The 8,648-nt window shown below is 33.2% G+C and overlaps 1 long non-coding RNA gene across 1 annotated transcript; it reads left to right on the top strand.

The window, feature by feature from the left end:
- The first annotated feature begins 441 nt into the window (after positions 1-441).
- On the top strand, positions 442-5,437 carry LOC117119334. Its single transcript, XR_004447168.1, has 2 exons — positions 442-1,938; positions 4,728-5,437. It is a non-coding gene; the product is annotated as an uncharacterized LOC117119334 (long non-coding RNA).
- The last annotated feature ends 3,211 nt before the right edge of the window (positions 5,438-8,648 follow it).

The following is an 8,648-nucleotide window of genomic DNA, read 5'->3' on the forward strand; positions in this document are numbered from 1 at the left end:
AACTCATACAATTATTATTATTATTATTATTATTATTATTATTATTATTATTATTATTATTATTATTATTATTATTATTATTATTATTATTATTATTATTATTATTATTATTATTATTATTATTATTATTATTATCATTATTATTATTATTATTATTATTATTATTATTATTATTATTATTATTATTGTTATCTTTATTGTTATTGTTGTTGTTGTTGCCGTCGCTGTTGGCCCTGTCGACAATGACATTGTCGTCGTCATGGTTATTATCATTGTCAGTTTTATCATTGTTATTGCGATTGGTATTCGTATTGCTATTATTGATAATGTTATTGCATTGTCATTGCTACTGTTGATATGGCTGCTAAAGTTATTGCTCTGTAAAACCTGAGACACCAGGATTGAGAGTATCAATGTTGAACTACTAAGGGCAGACTTAGACACCACAGTACTAATTTTAAACGAGTTTTTTTTTTTACAGAAGTATGGCGCAAAGAAATGGTGCAAGAGGATTGGAAGAATAAACTTATTATAAAGTTCGCAAAGAAAGGAGACCTGACAAGTTGCAGCAACTGGAGAGGGATCACATTGCTATCAGTGGTAGCAATGGGCAGAGTGATAATTAAAAGGATTGCAGGAGGAGTTGATAAGAAATTGAGAAGCGAGCAAGCAGGTTTTCGCAGAGGAAAAAGCAAAACACAGCAGATATTTGTCCTGAGAAACATGAGGATATGAAGCAAAGGATTGGAAAAGCCTGTGGTGCATTTAACAAGCTGTGTAAGATATGGAGGAGTGGACAATTAACCCACAGAATCAAATTTCAAAAAGTCCAATGTAATCAGTGTTTAATTGTATGGATGTGAAACGTGGAAGATGATGACTAAAGGTGATGAGGATAGACTAGACACCTACGCATGGAAAGAAATGACATAACATAGGCCTACCAAGAGTTGCTTTAATATGGACACTAGAGGGCAGAAGGAATGTGGGAAGGCCAAGGAAAAATTGGAGAAGAACTGTGGAAAAGGAAAGAAACCAAAAGGGATACCAAACGTGGGCAGAGGCAGCATTAGCAGCTCAAGACCGAGGAGCCTGGATGAGGAGAGATGCTAGAAGCCCTATTCTCCACTCGGAGACAAGGAAATAGTAGTAGTAGTAGTGGTAAACCGGAGGCAGATAAAACATAGGCCTGCCGTTTTGATTTTGTTGTTGTTTTGTTTCTTCTTCTTTTCTTCCGATATTGTACAGACCACCAGAAATGGTGTATTACGTACATCAATACGTCTTCTCCTTATATTTACTACTGTTAAGGTTTCTGTACTTTTTCAGTAAGCCTATGTTATGGCGATTACTAATTAAAGTTCAAATTAATAGGCCTACATATCGACAATTAAATGTACACATTATCGTTTTATCGGATACGTGAATTATGACATTCAACTTATCAGTCATCAGTTGATATGATTATAGCTAAATTTTTATTTTTTAAGACAATGTGGTTTGGAATTACTTCACTTTTAATAACTCTAAACTGAATTACAGTTATGCCCTTGTTCCGTATCCTACTTAAGCCTGGCGTGCGTCCTATGCCCGCTGCGTGCCAATATGAGAAAGTGTATTTTGAGTAGGTAACCGGTTAATAAGGTCGTACTGTTATTTCTTTTGTTTTTTGTTTTTTGTTTTGTCACAGATAGTCGAGTGCCCTCCTGCGGTCAGACATCGCTATGAAGTGATTTCCGGTATGCGCAGGCGTACTGAAGTTTCTAAGCACGTCTCTCAGAAAAGTTAGCACGGCACGATGATATGCGGTTGTTCCACCCATTAGTCACTAGAAGTGTAGATTGCGAACACGTCGGACTTCGTAATTCTGAGATACAATGCTTTGAACCACGGATTGGAATATGGTTATTTTTCGATTTTAAGGATTTATACGTGAAGGTAAGTTTTAAGCTTATTTATTTAAGTACCTGGTTGTGTACTCGAGTTTTTCTAGTTAGTGAAACAGCTAGGCTGAGTTTGTAACTTTTAAGTTGGGCGCCGAGTGAGTGGGCATAAACGAATTACCGTGGGCATTGGTATGCGCAAGGAGTAATTCGAAGTGGAATGTCGGAGGCCCAGGTTAATTACCTGTTGCAAGATTTCAAACAAATGTTTAAATTGTGGATATAGTACAACTGGGTGTACTGTAACATCAATCGGGTTCACGCACGTCAGGCTATCGGAAACATATATCATAGACAGGTACTATCGGGACTTCTATATTATTTGTTTTTAATGAGATTGCTTGTTTAGACTGGAAAGCGAGTATAGTTTACTCAATAGGTTCTTCCGTCCTTCCTTTCTGGGCTTCCCTTTACTGTACTATTCAATTGAGCCTATTCCATTCAATGTAGGCGTAGGCCTTATTTAATTGACATTTGTTAGTGAACTAATTTGATTATGACCGGGTGTTGGGTGGATCCATAAATTTAAGCTCAATTCTGATTGACAACTTGGCAGTCATTTGATGGCTAACTTCTGTGATGGTTAACTAATATAGGCAGTTTAGTAGTACAGTATTTCCAATCCATTTCCAAGAATAGATTGTGACTCATTTTGGTGCAAAAGTTCTGTGTATTTTTTGAGTAGTCTAGTAATGTTGATCAACTGTGCCATATGTCCGATTCACACAAGATAGTATATAATTTATATGGTAAGTGTTCTAAATGTCCCTTCCACTGAAGATTTAACAAGATATTCCTACCAATTTTCACATAGACGAATACAAACCTTGTCCTAAGTTGGTACTGTACATACCATAATGAATATATAAGCAGGGTAATCTACCACTTTATCATGTACAATATAAGTATGCCTACTTAAATATATCACCATCTTCTTTCAAAATAAGTAAGTGGAAGCAAACCCAGCTATGTTAATTGGTGAAGTAGGCCTACAATATATTCATTTAAAACTTTCATATTAAAGAATAGTGGTGGGGAGAAGGAGTGGGAGGCAGGTAGTGGGGTGTTGTGAAGAAGAAAGAGTTAATCTCGTATACTATTTTCATTCCTTCTATAGCTTTTTGAAATACTGTATAGTATGAAGGTATTATTCAGTAAATGTGTTTTATTCAATATAGGCCTAAAATCAGGTACAACGTAGTAAGAGGTTTAATAAGATAGTTAATTTGTATTGTCAGGCACATAGTACAGTGTACAACAGATAAAAATAAAAATGCTAATTGAGTTTGGCATGTACAGAAAAATCAACCACAGTGAAATGCAAAATTTTGTTAAATAAATGTAATTAAAATTATCCATATGGTACTACGTATTTTGTTACAGTACTCTAAGCAAAGCTTATCCCTACTGTATTATTTAAGGAAGAATCTATTAAAAATTGGTTTCAATGATTTGAAAATTCTACACTACATAAATTGTGATACATAGAAAAGTGAATTTAATCAATAAATTTGATAAACAGGTACACCTAGTTGTAAAACATTTCCTGATATGAAATATTTCTCCCATTAATTGCTACTCATCAGTTTTACTTCCTTGATCCCTTATTGAAGAAGATTAAATTGTGATGGCTAATGCACAGTGACATTTAGGGTCAGTCGGTTTAGATTTTTTGTTCTGTTTTTAGTTTCATAGTTGTACAGTAGGCCTAATTCTAGTTTATAATTACCCATCACTTATTCCTGCCCTGTGTATTTTGATTAGTAAAATTTTTAGCACTTGGCATATATTGGTTAAGGTAATATATTGGAAGTACCAATTTAGGGTCAGTCGGTTTAGATTTTTTGTTCTGTTTTTAGTTTCATAGTTGTACAGTACAGGCCTAATTCTAGTTTATAATTACCCATCACTTATTCCTTCCCTGTGTATTTTGACTGGTAAAATTTTTAGCACTTGGCATATATCGGTTAAGTAATATATTGGAAGTACCAATTTAGGGTCAGTCGGTTTAGATTTTTTGTTCTGTTTTTAGTTTCATAGTTGTACAGTAGGCCTAATTCTAGTTTATGATTACCCATCACTTATTCCTGGCCTGTGTATTTTGACTGGTAAAATTTTTAGCACTTGGCATATATCGGTCAAGGTAATATATTGGAAGTACCAATTTAGGGTCAGTTGGTTTAGATTTTTTGTTCTGTTTTTAGTTTCATAGTTGTACAGTAGGCCTAATTCTAGTTTATAATTACCCATCACTTATTCCTGCCCTGTGTATTTTGACTGGTAAAATTTTTAGCACTTGGCATATATCGGTTAAGGTAATATATTGGAAGTACCCTTTTAAAAAAATATTATACTGTACAAATATTTGAGATTACAGTACCTCTTGAAAAAACTATTTTTTGGGCTGGTTAGGCTTTGGGAACACAAACATTTTTTTTTCATCCATCTATAAGAGTGAAGGAATTTGAGCATGGTATTCTCTTTCATTGGCTTATTAATAGATAGTTAATCAGGAATCCCATAGATTAGCAGAGTTGTGATAACTGAAAAGTTTCCTGTGTCTTTCTCTTATTTCAACTTCATGCTGATTGTTGTTCCTAGTAAATATCTCAAATTCTTTAACTAAGAAAATCAGTGGTGCTGAGCACAATGCTAAATCCTTTCAAGGTAAAGACTAACACCACTATTGACAGTAGAGGCAAGTGAAGTTTAAATAGACAATTTAAATCCACTCAAATAAGTGAAAATAGTAAGCTCTCTTTTCATGTATTTGTTTACTTCAAGGTTATTTGAAGAGTATTTCAACATGATAATTGTTTGAGGATCAGTTGTGTACAGGAGGGGGGTGATACATTTGAATCTAAATGACTTAAACCGGATGAATTACATTAACAATTGTCAAAATAGGATGTTTTGAACCTTTTAGTTGGTTACTACTGTACAACATGGGGTTAATATGAATGCTGATCAGAAAATCTATGAGACTGAGATTCAAGTCTGAACTGGAATGACGAAGGCTGGTTTTAGTTAAAGAGAGCTGTTAACAAAATACGGGACAAAGCAATGAATAAGAAGTAGCTGAAAAACATGAATTATAAAGAGGTTAGTGTGGGCTTTGGATGTGAGTCATGGACATTAAAGAAGCAGGATATTTATAGACTGGAAGCGTTAAATGTATAAGCTGTGGTGAAGGTTGGAAAAGATCAGACATAACAGAGAGAATCTTATGTATGAGGAAGTACTAACAAGGGTAGAGAAGAATCCCGATCTGATGATTTACAGTCGTCATGATGAGAAAGAAGAAATGGATTGGTTCTAGTTGTGGAATAGAATGATAGATGAAGGATGTAGTTGAAAGAAAAGTGCATGGAATTAACCCAGAAAACTGTAGGCCTACACGTCAGTGAAAGAAAAGCATTAAATGGAAGGAGATTGAAAAAGTTTGTGTGAAGAATCTTCCTTACGTCGCACAGAACTCACGGTTGCAAAAAAAACCAGTAATACGTACATAACAGATAGTATAATTACTGTATGTCCATAAATAATATGTTAAGCTCTTTCAAGAATATCATGGTTTTTGCACAAAAACTGTTGTATGCCCATATATAGACATGATATGCCTATTTATAGTCATGATGTGATGTCATCATGACTATATTTAGGCATGTCACATTTTTGTCAAATAAAATGTGATAGTATGGACAGGACTTTATAATCTTTGATTTTGGTTGTAACCTGGATAATAATTCATTTGACTATTAACATTGGAATTGCCTTAATACATTTAAAACACCAGACTTATATATAGGCACTTAGAGAGCAATGATAGTAGTTAGTTAATAGTGAGTTTTTAAACTGCAATGTACAAGGAAATTGTTAACTTTAATTGTTGATGATATTAGTATTCTAAAACAGTAACATTCATAGAACATACTAATTTACTGGGTTTTAGAGTGCTGTAAAGTAGCTATATATTATTGTTATGGATGTTTAAGTATTCCAAAGTTGTATTCTATTTTGTATTGATGTTCTGCGTAATCCACATTACCGTTTTTTATTATTAACTCAATTAGTGCTCCATTACTCAGGCATTAACACCCTCTTTGTGCTTTTCCAATGAATTAACACGAAGTGCTCAAGTTTTTGATAGGAAATTTATGCATCTGGTCCTGATATTGAAATTGTCATCATGTGACTAATAAGTGAGTCTTTTGTCTTTAGTAGGAACCTGTTGAAATTAATCAGGCATTGTCAACTTTTTGTCATAACTCAAACCCTTCAATGTTCTCCACGTAATTGCAAATTTGATGTAGACTAATCATATGGTCTACATGGGATTTTTAACATGATTAAAAAAATAAAGAAATTTTTATTGTTTACTGCAGGATTTTAAGCAAGTTGTTTTTTGTTAACTTCTACATAATTAAAACTAAAAGATGATGATGTTTTTGATTGCTGTTTTGTGATATAAAAAGCTGACTTTAATTCATAAAATAAAAGATGGTGAAAATTTCTGGACATTGTGTGATACAGTATACAGTAGTCGCAGCAAATCACAGATTCCACCATTTATAATTACAATGTATCAAAAGGAACACAGCCAAAACTTTTCAACATTCAACTTCAATCATAAAAAAGTAATTGATTAGAAAAAAGATATACAGTAGAAACAGATTCACTAAATCACATTAACAAGTAGATTCAAAATTCATAGTGACAAAAATTCCAAAAAGCATTTTTTCCCGTTAAAAATAGTTTGATTCAATCGCAAGTGACATTGCCAATTAAATTTGGTAACTATTGTTGTCTTCTGCCATATTGTTACACTGTAGACCGTAGGCTTTATGGCCTAACTGTACAGTAATAAATTTTGTATTTTCTGTTCAGTATTATTATATATCGTTCCTGTGTCTTTTATATTTTCATATTTTAATAATGTTCTGCCATACACAGTGTATCTCAGATTATACTAACATTTTGATTAAAGAAATCTTATATATTGTATTTTGCTTCAAATTTTATATAATTAGATGGTATAAGCCTTATTCAGACTATTGTCATGCCTAAATATGGTCATGATGACATCACATCATGACCATATATAGCATATCTTGACTACAGTATATACGGGCATACGAAATAATTTTGTCTAAGGAAATTTGATGATCTTGTCAGAGCTGACAGCTTTGTGTTTGTTGTTTTGTTTGGAAAAGAAAAGATTCAGACATTAGATAAAATTGTTTTCTACTAGTTTAACGCTAATACAGTATATGACCTTTTGTCTCATGCTCCTGAACGAACTTCATAAATGGCTCAGTTTTACAGACACCTTTAAGGCAAATACCATTTTATTGAGCAGTTAAATAAGAAAATGAACACACTGAGAATTTTTGCAACAGATCACTACCTACATAGACTAATTTCCTGTCAAATCAGTTTATGATTTCAGTTTGAAATGTACAATGGGAATTTTTGATGAGGATGAAAATGTGTTTATTAAAAGCATTTATCACAAATTAATGTCTTTATTTTGATGAAATATAAATTAAGTTAATATTATAAGAATTGAGTCTACTGTAGTACTGTACACAATTTTTAGAGCTTTTTCATTTGATGTGCATAGTATGGAGCTACTGTATGTACTGTTACGATGAATTATCAAATACGGTAGCAGCCAGAATGTAGTACCATGACAAAATATATGAATAATAATATTATCAATATTAAAATTGTATGATAATTTGCATAAATTATATCAGTAGAGCCTGCATTTTATTTGTATTGTTGGTATGGCCATGTTTAGATACCCTAGGTTGATGGGTTGTGATTTGATTCAAGCTACATTTCAGCCCTAGGTGCATTTATTTCATGGCTTAATAATAAAATATCGTGCTTCTTGTCATCATTGATGGTAAAATCCGGCCTACTTTACTACAAGAAGAAGATAAAATAATAATTTAGATTTCATTTACTTGTTAAACATGAAAGCATCGTGTGTCTGGATGAATGGTATTTTTATCTATACACTCATTGACACGTCAGATATGATGCATCTATTGTCATGTTTAAAGATAAGCATAAATGAATAGACTGTTTACATTACATACAGGATGTTTGATTAAATGGATATTAAAGATTATCTTTTGAAATTCAGTGAATATAATTGAATATCTAATGATATTGTACTATCAAACTAAGTGTCAAAATCCAATGATTAGTTCTACCAGTCAGTTTTATAAATGTCACGTTCAGTTGCATAATATTCTGTCTTACTTGGCATTTCAATTGTTCATGATCTCAATATTGATGGCATCAGAACATTATGGCTACGGTCACACTAGTGTCTCAAGCCTGGCTTGACTCACCGCGGGTGAGATTTCAAGCCAGACTCGAAATTCTGGGTCGGTCAAACTAGTTGGATTGACCTCCAAATTATGAAAGTCGAAACAGCAGAGCCATAGAGTTTGGCCAACTCTGTTTCACAGGATTCGATATACACACGTGTGATTGGGTGGATCGCAATCAAAGATTTTACACCAGACATGCCCGAACTACTCTTCTTCAACTGATCTTTTATCAGCTTGTATTGGGCTCGCAACGCCTTCACTTTTGTTTTAATTTGGGCCGTCGTTCTCTTCTCATGTCCGAGACTGGCTAATCTGTCAGCAAGCACGCCAAAAATTCCCGTTTTGTTGTTTGTTTTTT

This window comes from Anneissia japonica, unplaced genomic scaffold (genome assembly GCF_011630105.1).
Source record: "Anneissia japonica isolate Jap-2015-1 unplaced genomic scaffold, ASM1163010v1 scaffold287806_len661372_cov189, whole genome shotgun sequence".
NCBI classification, from domain to species: domain Eukaryota; kingdom Metazoa; phylum Echinodermata; class Crinoidea; order Comatulida; family Comatulidae; genus Anneissia; species Anneissia japonica.